Source organism: Diabrotica virgifera, chromosome 2, assembly GCF_917563875.1.
Source record: "Diabrotica virgifera virgifera chromosome 2, PGI_DIABVI_V3a".
Taxonomy (NCBI): Eukaryota; Metazoa; Arthropoda; class Insecta; order Coleoptera; family Chrysomelidae; genus Diabrotica; species Diabrotica virgifera.
In genome coordinates, this window is record NC_065444.1 from 30,517,443 (window position 1) to 30,541,444 (window position 24,002).

General features: G+C 34.4%; 1 protein-coding gene across 3 annotated transcripts in view; it reads right to left on the reverse strand.

Moving 5' to 3' along the window:
* LOC126879480 (putative fatty acyl-CoA reductase CG5065) overlaps window positions 1-23,506 on the reverse strand; it is a 154,805-nt gene extending 131,299 nt beyond the window's left edge. The window contains exon 1 of one of the 3 annotated variants that reach the window (XM_050642514.1): window positions 23,372-23,506. The gene's annotated coding sequence lies outside the window, so the exon portion shown is untranslated. Of the gene's footprint in view, window positions 1-8,209; window positions 8,229-10,749; window positions 10,894-23,371 lie in introns of those variants that run through there. The other 2 variants (XM_050642513.1, XM_050642515.1) reach the window with 2 other exon arrangements.
* Between the last annotated feature and the right edge of the window lie 496 nt (window positions 23,507-24,002).

Consider the following 24,002-nt stretch of genomic DNA (forward strand, 5'->3'; position numbering starts at 1 on the left):
CCTCTAATTATCTTTTCCAGTACTATATTGAATAAGTCTGTTGACAGTGGGTCCCCTTGTTTTAATCCTCTGTTGACGTTAAACTGATTTAAAAAACTGCCTTCTATCATGACTTTATGGACTGTGTTGGCTAACGTCATTTTAACCTGATATTCCTAGTAGTAGTCCATTCTTTCACGGTTTTTGCTCTAAATTTTAAAGAACCGCTTGGATTAACATGAAATTTGGCATACGCATAGCTTACATGTCAAAGAAAAAAAGTGATATTGTGCAGATGTGTGCTTTTGCCCAGGGGGTGACTTTCACCCCCTCTTGGGGGTGAAAAAATATATGTCCAAAACAAGTCCGGAAATGGGTAAACTGACTAATTTTAAGTAACTTTTGTTCTATAGAGCTTTTTCGCCAAGTCAACACTTTTCGAGTTATTTGCGAGTGAATATGTTCATTTTTCAACAAAATTACCACATTTTTAGACGGTTTTTCGCAAATAACTCAAAAAGTAAGTATTTTGTCGAAAAAAACGTTCGTAGCAAAAATATAGCCTATAAAAAAGTAAAAAAAAATGGTGTACGCGTTAGGTCTCTGGATCTCGTAGAACCAGAGTTATAGCCAATGAAAAATAGATTCATATTCACCAAATTTCAAATAGAATATTTCGACGTGAAATATCCAAAAAATTAAGTACTTTTTGGGGAAAACCCAATATAACTTTTTTAAAGTATTTAAAAAAAGCTTTATTTCTGTTTTTACGAAAAGTTTCTAGCATTAAATTTAAGCAAGTTACGCTCAAGATAAAGTTGGTCCCTTTTGTTTTTGCAAAAAAAAAAATCGGGAAGACCACCCCCTAATTAGCAACTTAAATGAAATTAATCGTTGCCGCTCCACAAATTATTTTACTTATATTGTGTTTATATGATCTGTAAGTTTCATCGATTCAAAGTGCTTAGGTATTTTTGAAAAAATTTGGTTTCAAAGTAAAATTTTTAAAAATTTAAATTTTGAAAAATATGCTTTTTTTTTCAAAATAACTTAAAAATTGTTAGAGATACCAAAAATCTCGAAAAACAAAAAAAGTCAGATTTGCTTTTCTCAATATCATGTATTTTTTGTTTTTCTGTTAGACAAAAATTGATCAAGATTTGGTGTTTCTAAATTTGCATACATTCGTGATCAGTGATTCGTTCAACCCCTTTTAACTACAGCACTTTCAATAATAAGGACTTTGAACCGATGAAACTTACAGATCATATAAACAATATATACACGAGTCAAGAAACTTGTGAAGTCGTTACGATTAAGTTCATTTAAGATACTAATTAGGGGGTGATTTTCTCGATTTTTTTACCAAAACCAAAAGGGACTAACTTTATTTTGAGCGTAACTTGTTTAATTTTGATGCTAGAAATTTTTTTTATAAAACAAAAATGAAGCTTTTTTAAACACTTTAAATAAGTTGTAATGAGTTTTCCCCGAAATGTGCTTCATTTTTGGTTATTTCACGTTAAAGTATTCCATTTGGAATTTGACAAATATGAACCTATTTTTCATTAGCTATAACTCTGCTTCTACTAAATAAAAAGACGTGATATATACACTTTTCTTTAAATCTTTTATAGACTATATTTCTGTTAAGAATGCTTTTTCGACAAAATACTTACTATTTGAGTTATTTGCGAAAAACCGTCTAAAAGCGTGGTTATTTTGTTGAAAAAATGAACATATTCACTGCCAAATAACTCGAAAAGTATTGACTTAGTGAAAAAACTCTATTGAACAAAAGTTACTTAAAATTAGCCAGTTTACCCATTTCCTGATTTTGTTTGGACGAATATTTTTTAACCCCCAAGAGGGGGTGAAAACCACCCCCAGGGCAAAAGCACATATCGGCACAATATCACTTTTTTTCTTTGACTTGTTAGCTGTGTGTATGCCAAATTTCATGTCAATCCAAGCGGTTCTTTAAAATTTAGAGGTTTTGCAATATTTTACCGTTAAAGAATGGACTATAGTGCTCTCATTGCTTCGTATAGCCCGTTTCGTGAGATGGAGTCGTAAGCCTGTTTAAAATCGATAAAGAGCATATGCATATGCAAGCCTAGATTTTGTTCATAACTATTGTTTTGTAATAATTTTAGCAAAAATTTTTTTTATCTGGACTATGCGGTGGCCAATTCAAAGTCCGAAGATTTACCTGTTGTAAATATTCGGTTACAGTTCGTGAACGTGAGGTTTTGCATTATCGTGCATTAGCAAAAAATTGTTACCAATATAAGGAGCCGATATCATGGTAGCTAAGTCCTTCGCTATGTAAGTTCACTGCTTGAACACACTCGCCGCGGGTAAAATTCCTTGTAGCGCGTTCCATTTCCACCAAACAACAAAAAAAATATCTTCTTCTTCTTTAAGTACCGTGCCCAAATTTTTAGGCGTGGGTAGCTTCCATAACAAGTTGCCGATATCGTTCTCGATCTTGTGCGGCATGTAACAATTGATCTGCTGATAAGCCAGTCCATTGACCAAGGTTTCGGAGCCATGAATATTTCTTTCGACCAATTCCTCTTTTTCCGTCGATCTTTCCATTGAGTATTAACTGCAGCATCCTGTATCTGCTACCTCTCATTATATGCCCCAGATATTCAAGTTTTCTCTTTTTTATCATCTTTATTAAGTCACCTTCGCCTTGACCTACTCTGTTTAAGACTTCTTTGTTTGAAATGCGTTGAACCCAAGATATTCTGAGCATTCTACGATACGACCACATCTCAAAGGCTTCTAATTTGTTCATCATGTTAACCTTCATGATCCAGGTTTCACATCCATATAGTAATACAGGATATACATAACATTTTAGGAACTTGATTCTTAGTTGTAAATTCAGCTGAGAGTTGCTCAGAATAGATCTAAGTTTCATAAATGCTCCTCTTGCAATTTCTATACGAGTTTTAATTTCTTCATCCGGATTTAGTGTCTCGTTTATCCAACATCCTAGGTATTTAAAATGGTTAACTTTTGTTATTGATTCATCACTGACAATTAGTTGCATAGGGCCGACGTCTTGTTTACTAACCACAAGTAACTTTGTCTTTGTTGCATTTATGTTAAGTCCGTTATTGGAGCATTCTCTAGTTACTCGATCAATAAGGAATTGAAGATCTTCGATATTTTCAGCCATGATCGCGGTGTCGTCTGCATATCTGATGTTGTTAATAGTTTCTCCCCCGATTCAAACTCCACATTGTCCTTCCAAGGCTTCATTAAAAATTATTTCTGAGTATACGTTAAACAAAGTTGGGGATAACACACAACCCTGTCTGACACCTCTTTGAATGCAAATTTTGTCTGTTTCTTTGCCGTCTACCAGAATAGAAGCTTCTTGATTCCAATATAGATGTTGTAAAAGTCTCAGATCTTTATCATCTATTCCAATCATTTCTAGTTTCAAACAACCTATCATGTTGAACTCTATCAAACGCCTTCTCAAAATCTATAAAGCAGACGTAAATTGGTTTCTGTACTTCCCATGATCGTTGAAGTAATGTTAACATTGAGAACAAAGCTTCCCTTGTTTCCAATCCTTCTCTGAAACTGAATTGTTTGTTTCCCATTGTCTCTTCACATTTCTGCTTGATTCTATTAAGAATTATCTTAAGAAGTAGCTTGAGAGAGTGGCTCATGAGACTAATTAGTCTAAAGTCTTTACATGATGATGTATTAGGTTTTTTTGGGAGTGAAATCAATGTAGACTCCAACCATATCTGTGGCATCATTCCAGTCTCGTATATATGGTTATAAATGTTTGTTAATTGTGAGACATTATCGTCATCCAGAAGTTTGAGCCAGTCTGATGGTATTTGGTCAGGGCCTGGAGATTTCCCATTTTTGCTCTGTTTGATGGCTTTCTCTACTTCCGCTTTTAAAATACTAGGACCAGTATTCGTATACTTTGTGGTGTTAAGTGGTGGCCTCGTATCCAGGAAGAGCTCTTTTATATAGTTAGTCCATTCTTCCTTTTTTTCATCCAAGTCGAGAATTATGTTACCTTTGGAGTTTCTCATAAAGTGAGGAGTTCTTTTTCTCTGAGTGTAGGTAATTTCTTTAAGCTTTTTATGTATATTAAACTCGTCATGTTTTCTTTGTAGTTCTTCCATTTCACGACATCTTTGTTCCATCCAGTCCTCTTTTGCTCGCTTAACCTCGTATCTTATTTGTCGATATATCTCTCTATACCGAATCTCGTCTTTGTTTTTCCAATTTCTTCTTTGTTGAATAAGGTCTAGTATTTTATCGGTCATCCAATCCTTTTTCTTTATTGGGTCTTTTTCTGGTTTCAAAACTTCGTTTGCTATGGTGACCATGGCGGAATTCATGATATCTAGATTTAGATCGGTCTTAATTATTGAAACTTTAAATTATAAATCTACTAATTTTCACAAGAAACCAGACACTTTTGATTGTTAACAATTTGAAATTTATTAAATTCTTAATTTCCTCTTATCAATTAGGCTTGTTTATTAAACTAAACAAAAAATGAGGATATCATGATGAAAATAATTGCTAGTTGTTAAAGTACCTAATGAGGATATCGTGATGAAAAAAATTGCTAGTTGTTAAAGAACCTAACTTTTATATTGTCCAACATAAGCGAATTAATCAAAAATCAAAATGTTAAGAAAACTTGAGGGTATAATTGATTTTAATTTCAATATTTTATATCCACAGAGAACGACAGTTCTCACCAGTGGCTAGAATCTAAAGAAATACCTCGAATTCCATAGAAATTTAGTTTTTTTATCAATATGTTATGATTTACTTACACAATCAAAAGCTTTGGCGTAGTCACAAAAAATGGTGGCAGTATGAAGATTATTGTTCAGTGCTTGATAAGCCTCATGTAGTACAGAAAACATGGCATCAGTGGTGCATTTATTATTTAAAAAGCCGAACTGATTTTGTGATAAAATGTTGTTTTCAACTATAAAGGACATAAGTCGGGCTTTTATGAGTCTCTCAATAATTTTGGAGAGTACCGGTAGTAGCGCAATAGGTCTATAATTGCAGGTATTAGATATTTCACCACCCTTATGAAGAGGAATAATGATGGCTGTCTTCAGGCACTCTGGAAATTTACCTTTCTCAAAAGAATCATTAATTAGTGAGATGAGGACTTCTAACACATTTTCTGGAAGATTAGAAAAAAATTTTATCGATAGACCATCAGTATTACAGGAAGATTTGCTTTTGATACTATTGATTGTTTGGATCAGTTCAGATTTATTGACTGGTTTTATAAAGAATGAATTCGAGACCTTTCTTGAATTAGGGAGATAGGAAATGGGATCTTGTTGTGGCAAAATAGTTGATGTAATATTTTTACTCACATTAAGAAAGTATTCATTTAGATTTTCAGGGTCTGGAAGGGAAACTGTTTGAGCAGTGTGGGTTTTATTTCAAAGATCGTTTATTATGGACCAAGTTTCTTTTGCAACACTTTTAGAGCTTCCCAGACGGTTTTGGTAGTAGACTTTTTTAGCTGATTTTATAATTTTAAGATAGGTTGCCCTGTACTTGGTGATATATTCAGTGATAGAGACGTTGGTAGTAAATTTCTTGATATAGAGAAGAGAACGCATGTTCTTGGAAGATATTCGATACCTTTAGTAGTCCAGGGTTTGCGACGTTTTGGCTTAATTGCAATTAAAGGAAATGCATTATTGAAGATACAGACAAGCTTATCTAAAAAATCACTGAAATTATTATCCACGTCCATAGCAGGAAAGCGCCACTCAGAGGTTAAGCATAAATTTTGGAATTTACGTAAGTTCCGGGTGGAAAAAATCCTGCCTAAACGTCGGGTTTTCGAGGACGGTTTGCTGAAGATATTAAACTTCGAATAAACTGCTTTATGATCAGATAATCCAGCATTAATAATTGTAGAGTGGACATCAAGGGGTGAGAAATCTGAGACAGTATAATCAATTATGGTAGATGAAGTTTTTGTAATCCTTGTAGGAGAATCAACGTGCATTGTTAGACCATACGATTCAAATATGTTGACCAAGGATATTTGTGTAGCACAAGCAGCAGCATAATCAATGTTAAAGTCCCCGCATAAAATTTTTCTACTTTTATGGGGCAGGTCATCTAACAAATTTAGCAGGTTCTGAAAAAATAGTTCCACGGAAAAGTCAGGTGATCTATAAATGCAAATAATATAAAGATTAAGATTCTTATTGTAAACTAAGGAAAACTCAAAGAAGGCTTCACTTAACAAAAAGTCATATTTTGTTACCAAAGAAAAATCATTACTCGTAGACAGAATTAGTGTCCCCCCATAAGCTGAGCTTGGACGATCATACCTAGCAATTGTGGTGTATTTATCTACAAAAAAGGCTCGTTAACTTCAAGCCAGTGCTCTGTAACCGCAACTACCGGGGGAAATCCTAATTTCTCTAGGAACAAAAACAATTCATCAGTTTTGTATCTTATAGAACGAATATTAATCAGAACCATGCTAAAGTTATTATCATTAAAACAATTTGAGGATTCTAGTCCCTCAGAACACGTCGTGATGTTTAAATATTTCGTTTTGGAGAGGCAGCGGAATAGTAATTTCGGTGACATTCCCTTGATTTTTGCAGGTGTATAATTCTTTCAGAGGTAAGAAAGGACCTATAGGCATCAAGATCAGCTTCCACCTCATCTGGATCAATCCCATAGGCATTGTTAAATTTCAGCAGAATTCGTCGTAGATCTTCAGTCTTAATGGGAAGTCCCTCGGAAGCCAAAAAGAGTTTAACGCTTGTGTTGGTAAATCCATCGTAAAACACTGAAGATGGTTGGTCGTGTAGATAAGCAAGATGAAGTTTAATGGCTTTTAAGATATTCGATTCCCTTAATCTGGCTAGAAGATAGCGACTATTCGAGTTATTGGTTAATCTAACTCTTGGTGGGGTCAAAGGATCCAGATTTATCGAAGGTTCTAAAGTATTCTTCTTAATGAAGTTTATAGGCGAATGGAACGGATTCTTAGATTTACAAACTTCGATGGCCTGCTTGTCGGTACGTATGTTTGTGTTTTCTAGTTCATCTTTGTTCTTGCGAGAATTGGTAATTGGATTTTCCAAGGTAACAGGACTTCTGAGATTCTTCGGATTCTTATGTGACTCAGATGAAAGCGTTGGTTCAGAATAGGAAGATTCTATAGACCATTTAATGTTAACACCAGGTGGCCAAATTTCCTTATTAAATAATAAGTTGATAGATGTTTTAGATTTTATACCTATTTTGAACGAATAGCCAGTTGTTGTGTCGGCATCTTTAAGGAGTGCGTAGCATCTAATATATTCCTTAATGCCTAGCTTCTCTTTAATATAGTGAACAACTTGTATAGGGGTGTACGTTGGGGTCAAGTTACTAATAACTACAAAGTGACATTTATCTTCTGTAATTTTTGGCTTTTGCTCTGGACTCGGTTCGAGATGTCGGGACTCTTCAGTTTGGGTACTTGCGGTGTCATAAGATGTATTTTTCTTCAATCTCTCTTTTTTAGTTGGTATAGTAGATATATTTTTTGTAAGACTGCTCATTTGATTTGAAATTTCACCGATATTTGAAGAAAGCCTTTCTAATCCCAATTTAATCTCAGTTGAATTTTTGTCTTGGATTTCAAAAAAACTGACGATATATTGAAAATGTCGTGTTCCATCTGCCTTACAGATTTTAAAACCTTTTCAGGATTCAGCAGGTTGTTTAGTTTGTGGATCTCGTCAATTTTTTTTGTAAGATAGTCCAGTTTGCCGTTATTTTTAGTTAATAGGTCATAAGTCTCGATGAAAACAGGCAAATTGTCATTTAGTTTTTTAGAAACTTGAATTAAGGCCTCAAAGTTCTCTAAAGGTATTTGATTTTTTGATAAATTTGTAATTTTGTCATTTAAATATCTTAAGCTTGGAGAGCCACATACGGTAAAAAAGAATCTAAGATGAGAAAACTTTTGGTCCAATAGGGCTTTAGTGATGGTCTTGTTTAATCCTGTATATTTCATACAGAAGTTTCTTTGGAAATCTCCATTACATCTTAACTGGTTATATTTATCCGAGTCAGAATATTGTGTAAGACAATGTTCACAAGTATACGTCATTTTCAAGGTTAGATGTGCAAAAATTAACTAGGTCGATGTGATGATGGTAATAAAAATTGAAACACTTACAGCTAGTATTCACAACACATAAATCAAAACAAATAACAAAATTGTAAACACAAGAAAACAAATCAAAACATACATCCGTATACTTCCACTGCTGGAAAACGAATAAATTTAGCTTGTTCGTCTCGTTTTTGGAGATCAAATCTATGACGACTGGACTATATCCATTAGAACCGTTTTTTCATAAATTAGTTGATGATACGTAATCAATTTTTATACAATTTTGTATGACAGAATTTTGATATTTATATACCAATTAGAAGTCTTTGGTATAATCAATTCTCACCTACAAATCTTCACTTTATTCTTAAAGTTAAGAAATAATAAAAATATTATCCTACATTACAGCTTTATTATTATATTTATATTTATATTTATATTTATATGCTTGATAAAAATGAAAGAGTATCATGAATGCAATCTTTTTGAAAAATAAAATAGAGGATTATCAAGTTCAAAAATATGAGAAGATCATAATTTTCTTTTGTAGTTGACCCTGTATACAAATAATTGTGAATGATTTCTGTTAAATTTAATTTAAAAACTAGAACATTGTTTATATCATTACTTAAAATGAATACTTATTTATTTATTCCTTCTTTAAATACAGAGTCTTCAATTCATAGCAATTTCGAAATAAAAATTGTGATAAGTCGTTAATTACCTTGTATAGTACCGTCAAACCACAAATTGTAGGAACAGAGAAAATATACAGGGTGTTCTACTTTAAAAATTGCATGTTTGCTATACTACGTTGTTGTTATTCACCCTGTAGAATTCGGCATATTATCCAAGCCTGAAGATTATGATTGCCTACATTTTTTGTAAATATCTTTTTTGAATATTCTGTACCATAATGGAATTATCGATGTCACCCTGTGGAAAATATTATAAGTGCAATGGAAATGATGTGAAGAAGAATCTGCAGATCAACATCAATGGGCAAAGTGCTAAATGAACGGTTTGGAGAACTAATAAAAGTGAAGGAGATAATAAATTACGAAATATAAAAACGAAAATTACTCTGGTATGGACATATGCGAAGGATGGACGAGCCAAAATAGCGCTAGGAACTTGGGGGACGAAACTAAATAGAAGGAGGAGGACAGAACTTCCTAGATTATAGTGTAAGGGACAAATGAAAACAGCAACTTAAAAAAGGATGGGGTAAACGGCATACAGAATATTTTGCGAAAAGCACCGGATGACTGAGTAAGTAACTAAATTATAAAAAACAAATTATGAATATTTCAATCCGAGCATGTATATTACGACATCTTTTGTTTCTATGTAGTATTATTTAAATGAGACTAATAACTAAGAATATAGATTATCAATAAACATCAAGAAAACTAAATTTATGAGGATATCAAAGACCCAAAATAGTGATGAAAGCCTGACAATTAAAGGTAAAACTTTAGAACAAGTTGAAAACTACAACTATCTTGGCACAATAATTAATCACACAAACGATTACTCCAAAGAAATCAAAGTTCGAATAGAGAAAGCAAGAACAAACTTCAATAAAATGAGAAAGGTACTTTGTGCAAGAGAACTGAAATTAGACTTGATAGTTAGGCTGGAAAGGTGTTATATTTTCTCGACTCTGCTTTACGGGATAGAAGCATGGACACTTACCGCGTCGACTACTAAAAAGTTGGAAGCATTTGAACTGTGGGTGTATAGAAGAATCCTGAAGATATCATGGACCGAGCATGTAACAAACAACGAAATCATGAGAAGAGTCAACAAAAGACTGGAAATATTGGAAACCATCAAGACACGAAAGCTGCAATACCTGGGGCATGTTATGCGTAATGAGAGATACAACATACTTCAATTAATTATACGGGGGAAAATCCAGCGCAAGAGAAGTATAGGAAGAAGAAGAATCTCATGGTTGCGTAACTTGAGAGAATGGTACGGATGCAAATCAACCGAACTATTCAGAGCAGCAGCATCTAAGATCAGAATAGCCATGCTGATTGCCAACCTCCGTCGCGGAGATGGCACGTAAACAAGAAGATGAAATGAGACATGTGTAAGAAACTGGAAACATGAACATATAAGAGAATATTAAAAACGAAATGTCGAATACACTAATGACAGTGTATGTACCTAACCAAGTAAACTCACAAACTTAACATAAGTTATTAAGACCATCAAAAAGAAAATTTAAATTTTTCAGCCATTTTATGAGAAATGAAAAAAATCTTAATAATCGAAGATGAATATTTTGCTTAAGATTTATATAAATTTTCACGAATTGATTTAATTTTATCAGATATAAATGAAAAAGAAAAAAGTATTAACTACCTATCTCTATCGCCTGCATTTTTTATTTTAACAGTTTAAAATATGTATCAAATATTTTATTCATTCATTCAAACAGTTATTTATTATTTTTAGTACCACTTTTACATACATTAAAATTTTTCCCATCTGTTATCAAAAATTTTGTAATATTTTAAAAACTATTATATATGAATTCAGAATATTTTATATTATTTTTTATCAGGAAACAATAAGTAAAAAATACTTACGCCAAAATACTCGTATTCAAATATGTGGATAATCCCCACTCAAAATCAAAACTGAGCGTTCTTCAAATCCTAAACACGATATACCACCACTTTACAGTCACTGAACGCACAATGGTACCATTTTCCAACAATAATAACTTAGGTACTATAAGCTGCAGGTGTACCAATTAGAACTGGAAGGGGGGCAACGAAAATGATTTATAGATTAATGTTATGTATATACGAAGATAAACATTTTTTCTTCGCTCGCACTCCCTGAATTTACGCAATATCAACAGGCTTTTACACAAATGAAGAAAATATAGTATAAGGTTAAATCAGAATTCTTTCAAAACATCATGATTAATTTATTAATTTGGGGGACCAAGATCATTGAAAATATTGCACAATATTTTAATTTTCATAACATGAAATAAACGTGAAATATTGGGAAAGTATAATATTAAAAATAGTTCAATTTTATATAAAAAATGATTTTACTTAATTAGCCCAATAAATGACCGTTTTGGAGCGTAATTTTCAGGGGCAACTCCGAATTGCATAAAAATTTGGATTTAGGTTCTACTTACACTCCACTTCAAAGATGAATTTGTGCCGTTGGTTGCTTTTACTTGGGGGTGACAGTCACCCCTTCTCGGGGGATAAAAACGCGTGTTTAAAATAAGCCCGGAAATGGATAAATTGACAGATTATAAGCAACTTTCGTTCTATAAAGTTTTTTACGTAAATTAATACTTTTTGAGTTATTCGCGATTGAAAATATTGATTTTTCGACAAAAAAACTACGTTTTCAGACCGTTTTTCGCCAATAACTCAAAAAGTAAATATTTTATCAAAAAAATATTCTTATCAAAAGTGAAGCTTATAAAAAAACGAAAAAAATGGTGTATTAGTGAAGTCCATTAATTAAGTAAAAGCAAAGTTGTAGCTCATAAAAATACGTTCTTATTCGTCTAATTCCAAATGGAATAATTCAACGCGAAATGACCGAAAAATTAAGCACTTTTCGGGAAAAGCTTATTTATATTTTTAAAGTATCTAAAAAAAAGCTTTATAATTGTTTTTTACAAAAATTTCTATCGTCAAAAATAAACGAGTTACACTGAAAAAAAAAATAGTTGGCCCCTTTTTGTGGTAAAAAAATTGTGAAAACCTCCTTCTATTTAACACCCTAAATAAAATTAATCGTTACCGCTTTACCATTTATTTTAACTGTATGTGTATTGTTTATATGATCTGTAAGTTTGATTGATTCAAAGTGCTTATGTTTGAAATACTTCGGTTATATAGTAAAAAAAATTTTCTAAAATTTTTTGAAAAATTTCATTTTTTCAAAATAACTTAAAAAGTATTAGTGATAAGAAAAATCTTAAGGAGTAAAAAAATGTAGGTTTTGCTATTATGAATATACTAGTTTCATTTTGTTTCTCCGTAAGACAAAAATTGGTTAAGATATGGCAAAATTTGCATACACTCGTGAATAGTGACCCGTTCAAGCTTTTTCAACTAATAACCCTTTCAAAAATAAGCACTTTAAACCGGCGAGACTGACAGATCATATAAAAGATGGATAAGTAAGTAAATTGTTTGTAAAGCGGTAGCGATTAATTTCATTTGGGGAGCTAAACACGGGGAGATTTTCATGATTTTTTTACCAAGAAAAAAGATGGCCAACTTTATTTCGAGCGTAACTTGCTTATTTTCAATGCTAGACACTTTTATGAACAATTAAAATAAAGCTTTTTATAAACACTTTAAAAAAGTTTAAATGGATTTTGCCCGAAAAGTGCTTAATTTTTCGGTGATTTCACCTTGAAATATTCGATTTGGAATTAGACGAATAAGAACGTATTTTTCATGAGCTACAACTTTGTTTTTACTCGATTGATAGACTTTACTGATACACCATTTTTTTCGGCTTTTTATAAGCTACACTTTTGCTAAGAATATTTTTTCGATTAGATATTTACTTTTTGAGTTATTTGCAAAAAACCGTCTGAAAACGTAGTTATTTTGTCGAAAAATAAACATTTTCAATCGCAAATAACTCGAAGAGTATTGACTAACATAAAAAACTCTATAGAACAAAAAATGCTTAAAAGCAATCAATTAATCCATTTCCGGTCTGATCTTGAACCTATGTTTTTTCACCCCCGAGAAGGGGTGACTTTAACCCCCCCAAGTAAAAGCAACCAACGGCACAATTTCAACTTTGAAGTGGAGGGTAAGTAGAACCTAAATCCAAATTTTCATACAATTCGGAGCTGCCCCTAAAAATTACACGGTATCGCCGTATTTCCCGTTCATTTACTGGGCTAAATTTGTTTTTGACAAAACTTGGTGAATCTAATATTCAATCCTTTGAAGTAGAACGAAAGGCTAACCGACTAAGAAACAAAAAACCATAGGGATAGATGACATACCAGTGAAGAAACTGGACGAGACTGACGTAGATATACCTAATGATATGTGCATCATGATATGTATTATCACAGTTTGTCCAGATTGTCCTTATTCCTCATACTAGCAAAACCCTACTACATATATAATCAATGAAGAGCTAAAGATCTTTCTATTTCCAGAAAGAGCTGAAGAAAAATGCGAAGTCGTATCAGGAAAAAGAAGCCTGAGCAGATATGGAACACCAGATAGATAAGAGAAAATGCGTAGGAATACATTTTCACTCGGTAAAATGGAATTTTCTGTGGAGTAAAATGGGAAATATGGGAGTACCTATCCACCCAGATTTCTTACCTAGTAAGAAATCTGTATTACCAAAACTCAGCCAAAGTTAAAGTATAAGGAATATCAAAAATGAATAACCATCTTCAATTTCGTTGCAAAACGAAATACAGCCGCATCATATTCTAGTCCAATCAGAGAGTACAGCAAGCACCTCTGCCGGTTTCGAAACTTATTAGTCTTTCATCAGGAGGCACATATGCTGCTCTCTCTGATCCAACCAAAACAAACCCTGTCGTGCAGTCACGGATTGCAACGAACGAAATGGCATAGATGCCCTAGCGGCAACTACTAGCAAAAGTCTAAGTTTTTATTCTAATGGCATATAAAACAACGTAATGTTACTCTATATCCCACCAGACTGAAAACAATGGGAACCTTCTCTGGTTACACCTCCGAGGCTTCTACAATTTGCAAGCCATACGGATGCTGAGACTAAGGAAGATGAGAGAATTTTACAATTTATAATTCACGTCCCATCTGCTCAGCGTGGTAAAGTTTCAACGATAATGGTCCTCTTCGTACTCCAATCAGAGTAAACATGTAAATCAAAAATAAATAACCATTTTCAATTTCGTTGCAAAACGAAAATACAGCCGCATCATCTTCTTCTTCTTCAGGTGCCATCCCCGCTACGGAGGTTGGCAATCATCATAGCTATTTTAATTTTTGCGGCAGTAGCTTTAAATAGTTGTTTTGAGCTGCATCCAAACCATTATCTGAGGTTCTTCAGCCATGAAATTCGTCTTCTGCCGATGCTTCTTCTGCCATCTATCTTTCCCTGCATTATGAGTCGCAGGATGCCACACTTCTCGCCCCGCATCACATGTCCAAGATACTGTAGTTTTCTTTCTTTAATTGTAAGTTCAACTTCCTTCTCTTTACCTATTCTTCTCAGTACTTCATTGTTCGTAGTTCTATCTACCCAGGAAACCCTCATAATTCTTCTATAGGTCCACATTTCAAAGGCGTTAAGTCGTCTCATTGTCTCTACATTTAACGTCCATGATTAAAGTCCATAGTATAGTACACTATATACGTAACATTTTGTTAGGCGTACTTTAAGAGCTAATGTTAAATCTTTGCTACATAGGACCTTTTTCATATTCATAAAATTAGAACGTGCTTTCTCGATTCTGACTTTAATTTCTGCAGAGTAGTCATTATTTTCGGTTATAAGTGTTCCTAGGTAAGTGTACTTTTTTCTCTTTCGATCTGCTGGCCCTCTACTATCAAGATTTCGTTAGTATTATGGTTGTTTTTACTAATTTTCATAAACTTCGTCTTTTTGATATTGAGAGAGAGTCCGTACTCCCTACTACACCTTACTATTTTACTCATGAGTATTTGCAGGTCTTGTAATCTATCGGCTATTATTACTGTATCATCTGCATATCTGATGTTGTTAACTAAGACTCCATTTACTCTTATGCGGACTGTTTCATTTTCCAGAGTTTCTCGCATTACTTCTTCAGAATAAGCGTTAAATAATAGAGGTGATAGTATGCAGCCTTGCCTGACTCCTCTCTTTATTTCCATTTCTTCAGATGTTTCTTTTTCTATTCTTACTATTGTTCGCTGATTATAATAGAGATGTGTTATTAGTCTTAAATCTCTTTCATCTAGGTTTTTAGTTTTTAGAATTTCCATGAGTCGGTCATGTTTTACTTTATCAAACGCTTTATTATAGTCTATAAAACAGACGTAAAGAGAACGGTTAACATCCAAACATCTCTGTGTCAGCACGTTGAAGGAGAATAATGCCTCTCTGGTGCCCATACCATTGCGGAACCCATATTGAGTGTCACTAATATCCAGCTCCAGTTTAGAGTGTATTCTGGCGTGGATAATTTTCAGCAGAATTTTCAAGGTATGTGACATTAAGCTTATGGTTCGGTAGTCACTGCATTCTTTGGCATTCACTTTTTTTGGCAAACACACAAATTCTGATGTCAACATTTCTCTAGGGATGATTCCCGTAGTATCGATAGCGTTGAACAGTTCTACTATTATGTCCAGGTTTTTCTCGTTAACCAACTTTATCAGCTCGCTAGGTAATTCATCTGGACCAGCAGATTTATTAGTCTTCATAGAGTTTATTGCCTGACTAACCTCTGATTTGGTTATCTCTGGGCCTACGTCTCCGGTTTGGCTATCTACGGATGTACTAGCTTCTCTCTGGTCATGAAATAGTTCCTCGATGTACTCTTTCCATCGTCGTAGTTTTCGTTCTGTCTCCATTATAATATTTCCGTTATTGTCAAGCAATATATTTGAGGTTCTTCTATTTCCTATTCCGGCTAGTTCTTTGACTTTTTATGTAGGTTGAAGTTGTCATATCTGTTTTGAAGTTCTTCTATTTCTTTACATTTTTCAGAGAAGTAGGTTTCTTTAGCCTCCCTAATTTTACTTCTTATTTGGTTTTGAAGCGGTTTATAGCGGGTCTTATTATTTGTTTTGTTTTTTCTTCTTTCATTCATCAACTCTAGAATTTCCTCCGTCATCCATTCTTCTTTCTTACATTTGGTTGTTGTAAGTACTTTCTTACTTGAGTCGCTTACTTAAGCCGCATCATATTCTAGTCTAATCAGAAAGTGCAGCAAGCACCTCTGCCGGTTTCGAAACTTATTAGTCTCTCATCAGGAGGCACATATGCTGCTCTCTCTGATCCAACCAAAACAAACCCCGGCGTGCAGTCACGGATTGCAATGAACTAAATGGCATAGATGCCCTAGTGGCAACTGCTAGCAAAAGACTAAGTTTTCATTCTAATGGCATATAAAACAACATAATGTTACTCTATATCCCACCAGACTGAAAACAGTGGTTACACCTCCGACGCTTCTACAATTTGCAAGCCATACGGGTAGAAGGTTCCCATTGTTTTCAGTCTGGTGGGATATAGAGTAACATTACGATAATTTATATGCCATTAGAATGAAAACTTAGTCCTTTACTAGCAGTTGCCGCAAGGCATCTATGCCATTTCGTTCGTTGCAATTCGTGACTGCACGCCGGGGTTTGTTTTGGTTGGATCAGAGAGAGCAGCATATGTGCCTCCTGATGAGAGACTAATAAGTTTCGAAACCGGTAGAGGTGCTTGCTGCACTATCTGATTAGACTAGAATATGATGCGGCTGTAATTTCGTTTTGCAACGAAATTGAAAATGGTTATTCATTTTTTATTTACTTGTTTACTCTGATTGGAGTACGAAGGGAACCATTCTCGTTGGAACTTTACCGCGCTGAGCAGATGGGACGTGTATTATAAATTGTAAAATTCCCTCATCTTCCTTAGTCTCAGTATCCGTATGGCTTGTAGAAGCCTCGGAGGTGTAACCAGAGAAGGTTTCCATTGTTTTCAGTCTGGTGGGATATAGAGTAACATTACGATAATTTATATGCCATTAGAATGAAAACTTAGTCCTTTACTAGCAGTTGCCGCAAGGCATCTATGCCATTTCGTTCGTTGCAATCCGTGACTGCACGCCGGGGTTTGTTTTGGTTGGATCAGAGAGAGCAGCATATGTGCCTCCTGATGAGAGACTAATAAGTTTCGAAACCGGTAGAGGTGCTTGCTGCACTATCTGATTAGACTAGAATATGATGCGGCTGTAATTTCGTTTTGCAACGAAATTGAAAATGGTTATTCATTTTTTATTTACTTGTTTACTCTGATTGGAGTACGAAGGGAACCATTCTCGTTGGAACTTTACCGCGCTGAGCAGATGGGACGTGTATTATAAATTGTAAAATTCCCTCATCTTCCTTAGTCTCAGCATCCGTATGGCTTGTAGAAGCCTCGGAGGTGTAACCAGAGAAGGTTCCCATTGTTTTCAGTCTGGTGGGATATAGAGTAACATTACGTTGTTTTATATGCTATTAGAATGAAAACTTAGTCTTTTTATAAGGAATATATTCAAATGCGTTAAAAACAAAGAAAGGGCTGTATAATATCACCATTATTATACAACATATATTCTGAATATGTAATGAGGAAAGTGCTAGACGAATGGGGTGGAGGAATCACTACAGGAGGCAGCAAAATCAGTAACCTGCGATACGCAGATGACAAATTTATACTAGCAACGAATGAAGTCGAAATGATTACCATCACCGAACGACTAAGCCGGATAAGCAAAGAGTTCTTCGGAGCAAGAGCTCTTCAGATTAATACTCCATCCATCCATCCAATGGCACTACAGCCCAAATCGAGCCTTGGCCTCCTTCAATAAGCTTCTCCAATCATTTCGATTTACCGTTGTTCTTTTCCATGAACGCGTTCCCAGGAAGTTTCTGGCATCCTCATCGACTTCGTCTTCCCATCTCCTTTTAGGTCTTCCAACAGGTCTTCTTCCCTGCATTCTTGCATTCAGCAATTTTCTGGGGATTCTATTCTCATGCATGCGGACCACGTGCCCTGCCCACCGTAATCTCTTCAGATTAATACTGGAAAAACAAAAATAATAATCGCACATATACACCAAGTGGCGAATTTAGACGTTAGTAGACAGATTTATATACGTGGTTTCCCTGATACCCAATAATGGCGATAGCTCTTCAGAAATCAAACGTCAAAACTACAGTCAAAAGTAAATAAATTGAAGAAAAATTTTTTGTTCCAAATTTATATAAATTTGAACAAATTGATCTAATTTGGCATCTTCTTCTTCATGTACCATGTCCTTTCAGAACGTTGGTTACCATCATAGCTATCTTAATTTTATTCACTGCTACCCTAAATAACATGCTCACATTCACAGTCCAAGACTTGACACCATAAAGTAAGACCGAGAACACGTAGCAGCGAAGTAGACGGATGCTTAATGCCAATTTTAGATCTCTGTTACATAATACTTTGGACATCAAGCGTAGACAAATACAAATGTCTAGGAACATTAGTTAGTCAAAATGCAGAACAAACACCAGAGATTAAAAAGCCGTATAGAAATCTTCTTCTTTAGGTGCCATGTCTGTATTCAAACGTTGGCCGTCATCATGTTTACAATTTCTTGAAATCTCTCTCTATCGGCTGCTGCGCGAAATAATTCTTCTACTGTGCAGCTACACCATTGTCTAATATTACGCAGCCATGAAAGTTTCTTTCGACCAATCCATCTCTTTCCCTCCACTTTTCCTTGTGTTATAAGGCGAAGCAGATGGTATTTAGGTCCTCTAATTATATGGCCGAAGTATTCTGTTTTTCTCCTCTTTATGATGCTTATGAGCAGACGTTCCGAATTCATCATTTGAAGAACATCTTCATTGGAAGTGTGCGAAACCCACGATATCTTTAGGATTCGTCGATAGCACCACAATTCGAATGCTTCTATTTTGTTTAGCATTGTGGTTTTTAACGTCCATGTTTCACAACCATACAATAGGATAGACCACACATAACATTTCAGCACCTTCTTTAGAATATTCATCGAAAGGTTTCTATTACATAAAACTGGTTTCCAGGTCATAAAAGCCTTCCGTGATATTTCGATCCTAGTTATTATCTCTTCATCAGAGTCACAATTTACATTTAACCAGCTGCCAAGGTACTTGAAATGATTTAGCCGTTCTAACTCCTCTCCATCAAGAGAAAGCTGACCTTGATCTATATTAATCTTTCCAACTGCCATCCACTTTGTTTTTGAAATGTTGATTTTAAGGCCTCTCCGATAGCTTGCTTCACTGACTAGATTTAGTAGTGTCTGAAGATCTTGTAAATTTTCAGCAAGAATGGCTGTATCGTCAGCGTATCTAATATTGTTGATTACTTCTCCGCCTAGCCTTACTCCCTCTTGTCTATCATCCAAAGCCTCCCTAAAGATTTCTTCAGAGTACAGATTAAAAAGGGTGGGTGATAAAACACAGCCTTGTCGTACTCCACGTTTTATCGGCAGTTTTTCAGTACGACTGTCTCCAATTTCGATAGAGGCTACTTGATTGTAATATAAGTATTTCAGCAGTCTTATATCGTAGTGGTCAAGTCCTGCTGCCTGCAGGCAATCGAAAAGTGTATCATGTTGTACTCGGTCGAATGCCTTCTCGAAGTCGATGAAACAAACATAAACGTTCTTTCGGAATTCGGAAACAAAAACTATTAACGGTCCTTCAGAGTTACTTTAGAACAGATTACAGGGTAATAAATAAAAGAACAATTTTCTTTGGAAACTTTCATCCCAAAAATAAAAGTAATCGATTACAGGGAGTTGTCACTAAACGACAGAAGATTATAAATATGATCGTTAGATGAGCGAAACAGACGCATTAAAACTTTTTCTTTCTAACAATTTTTTGGCAATCAAAATAAGAAAATGTTATATACTTACTAAGGGTCTAACAATTTATTTTCTATTCATTAAAAAAAGAAACACATGAAAGAATTTAATACACCATTTTTTACACTTTATATTTTCTTCTTCTTTGCGCGCCATCTACCAACCGTATAGAAATAGTAAGGACAAAATTTGTGAAAATGAAACATCTATTATGTAGTAGACACCTAAGAATGGATCTAAGGATAAGATTGTTGCGCTGCTACGTTTTTATAAATTTGCTCTACGGATCTGAGGCCTGGACATTGAAGCAATTAGAGATTAAGAAATTGGAAGCTTTTGAGCGTTAGTGTTATCGAAGAATTCTACGAATATCATGGGTAGACAAGATTAGCAATATTGAAGAACTTGATAGGTTTTTTTTTTGTTTTTTGGCATGGGCTGTCGCCACTCAGCCAGTCACAATAAGTGTATTTTAAAATCTAAATACATGTCAAAAATATAAAACAAAACAAAAATAAGAAAGATAAGGAAACGTTACCGTAAAGGTGGTTGCAAATTATTGTATTCAAGAGTTAAGGTGCAATATTGCAAATTATTGTATTCAGGAGTTAAGGTAGGAATAAGACAGGGTCACTTGCTTCTTCTTGTCTAGGGACCCTTCAAGACATTTCGTTTAGACATAACTAGACTAGGTCGCGGATAGGGTTAATAAAAGGGAAAAATTATAGACACAATTATGAGGCGGAAGCTTGAATATTTCGGTCATTGAGGGCAAAATAAAAGGTACATGAGATGTAGTAAGAAGGCGAACTTGCTGGTTACTAAATATAAGGGAATGGTTTAGTTTGGGCTCTAACCAACTATTTAGAGCTGAAATAAGTAAAATAAGAATTGCTATGTTGATATCCAACCTTCGATAGAAGATGAAATCTTAAGAAAAAGTATCAGATATTACTAGATAGGTCATCATCATTCTCTTTGCCTTATCCCTATGCGGGGTCGGCTTCCCTAATTGCAATTCTCCACACAATTCTATATTGGGTCATATCAATGTTAATCTCCTTTACCAACATGTCCTGCCTTATCGTCTCCCCCCAGGTCTTCTTTGGTCTTCCTCTCCTACTCCTTCCAGAAATCTGCACTTCAGCTATACTTCCTATTGGGTGATTAACGTCTCGACATTGAACATGACCAAACCATCTTAACCTATGCTCTCTCATTTTGGCATCAATTGGTGCCACACCTAGACTTCCCCTAATATACTAATTTCTAATTTTATCCTTCTTTGTCACTCCACTCATTTATCTAAGCATTCTTATTTCCGCCACATGCATTCGTTGTTCCTCTTTCTTTTTCACTGCCCAACATTCAGTTCCGTACACCATAGCCGGTCTTATGGCTGTTTTATAGAATTTTCCCTTCAGCTTCATTGGAATTTTTCTGTCACACAACACACCACTCGCTTCTTTCCACTTCGTTCGTCCTGCCCTAATTCTACTGCATGCATCTCCATCTATTTCTCCATTACTTTGTAATACCGATCCTAGGTACTTAAAACTATTGCTTTTCACAATCATTTCACCATCCAAAGATACCATTTTATTTGTAGTAACTCCATCTTTAAATAAACATTCCAAATACTCTGTTTTTGTCCAACTAAGTTTTAAACCTTTTTCCTCCAGAGCTTGTCTCCACTGTTCCAGTTTTTGTTCCAAGTCTCTTTCACTATTTCCTATTAACACTACATCATCAGCATACATTAGGCACCATGGAATGCTACCCTGAATTTTGCTGTTATTTGGTCCAAAATTAATGAGAATAAATAAGGACTAAGCACCGAGCCTTGGTGCAATCCTACTTTCACCTGAAATTTATCAGTCTCTCCCACACCTGTCCTAACACTAGTCGTTACTCCCTCGTACATATCTCTCACAATCTTTACATATTCGCCAGGGACTCGTTTCTTATTGAGTGCCCACCACAGAATCTCTCGAGGAACTCTATCATATGCTTTCTCAAGATCAATGAATATGGTATTATAGGTGAAAGATTGCACCAAGGCTCGGTGCTTAGTCCTTATTAATTCTCATTAGTGTTGGACCAGATAACATCAAAACTACAGGGTAGCATTCCATGGTGCCTAATGTACGCTGACGATGTAGTGTTAATAAGAAATAGTGAAAGAGACTTAAAACAAAAACTAGAACAGTGGAGACAAACTCTGGAGGGAAAAGGTTTAAAACTTAGTAGGACAAAAACAGAGTATTTGGAATATTCATTTAAAGATTGAGTTACTACAAATAAAATGGTATCTTTGGATGGTGCAGTAGAATTAGGGCTGGATGGACGAAGTGGAAAGAAGCGAGTGGTGTGTTGGATGACAGAAAAATTCCAATGAAGTGTGTGACAAAAATTATTAGATAAGTATAAATAAAAAATAAAAACAGATTAACTATCTCTATCGTCTGCATTTTTTATTAACATGGTTTTAACATGGTTTTTAAGTATGTATCAAATATTTTAGTCATTAAGGGCGTAGTTGCAAAATTTGGGCTCCAGTACTTTTTAAATGCATTTATGTTTTTCGAATCCTGAAAAAACTAATAAATATTTTTGAAAAATTTAAACGCAGAATGAAAGATTACATTATTGCCGAGGGCCGCAACTCCTTAGAATAAACAAAAAGTTTATTTTAAATGAGATATTTGCAATAAAAAATCACACTAAATTTTCTCTTTTTTTTTTTCACCCCTGTAACTTGTTAAAATAAACATTATAGAATTTTTCAGTGGCTTTCGACCCTAGGTTATAACGTAATCTTTCATTCTGCGTTTAAATTTTCCAAAAATATTTATAGGCCTATATCCCGCGTACCAAAAAAAGTTTATTAATAGCAAGCTGAAAATTTGTTAACAGCTTAACGGTGTCTAGTCGAACAAACTTTGATGTACGGGAACACTGAAACAGGGAAAGTTTTAATTGTGGAGCAGGTTACAGGTTTCGAACGTCACAGTACGAAAACGTCCCACGTATTTTATACCACCAACATAATTCCTGTCGGACATATTCTACGTGTCGGACATATTAAAATGCCCAACATATTTGTCGGACAAACATTTTTCATATATTATATAAAGTTTACTATTGAATGAGCTTAAAAACAACCAGCTAGTTTTCACAATCTTAAACTTGTCAGAGTGACACGTTCCACAATTAAAATCACGTTCCAAAATTAAAACTTCCACTGTTCCAGTGTTCCTGTACATCAAAGTTTGTCCGACTAGACACCCTTAAGATATTAACAAATTTTCAGCTTGCTATTAATATTTTTGGTACGCGGTATCCAGGCCTATTATTAGTTTTCTCAGGATTAGAAAAAAATGAATGTTTTTAAAAAGCATTGGAGCCGAAATTTTGCGCCCACCCCGTTAATTAAAAACGTCATTTATTATTTTTAATTGCACTTTTAAGTACTTCAAGATTTCTTAAATTTTACTTCTGTTATCAAAAATTTTGTACCTAATAATTTAAAAACATATGAATTCAAAATATTTTATAAGTATTATTTTTTTATTAGGAAGCAATATTATTTAAAAAAAAATACTTACGCCAAAATACTCGTATTCAAATATGTGGTTAATCCAGACTCAAAATCAAAGCTGAGCGTTCTTTAAATCCTGAACACGATATACCACCACTTTACAATCACTGAATGCACAATAATGGTATCATTTTCCAACAATAACTTGGGTACTATAAGCTGCATGTGTACCAATTAGAACTGGAAGGGGGGCAACGAAAATGATTTATAGATTAATATGTTATAATATATATATATATATATATATATATATATATATATATATATATATATATATATATATATATATATATATATATATAGTGGCTAAACACCCCTTTAGGGGTTACGCCGCTTACGCTCTCTAGATCTATGTTTTGAGGTAGATCAGTCCTCATGTTCGTTATTTAATTTTCTCTGTTATTTTTCTCCACTCTTTCCTGTCTCTGGTTTTCCCTTTCCAATGTCGTATGCCCGCATTGTTGAGATCACTTACTACTTCTTGTAACCATGTAGATCTTGGTCTTCCACGTCTTCTTTTGCCAGCTGGTGTCCATTCCAATATTGAGTATATCGTCGTAGTTGATCCGGATCTCCATATGTGTCCTAGCCATTTTGCTCTTTGCTGTTTTATTTTACATACTATATCCTCCTCAATT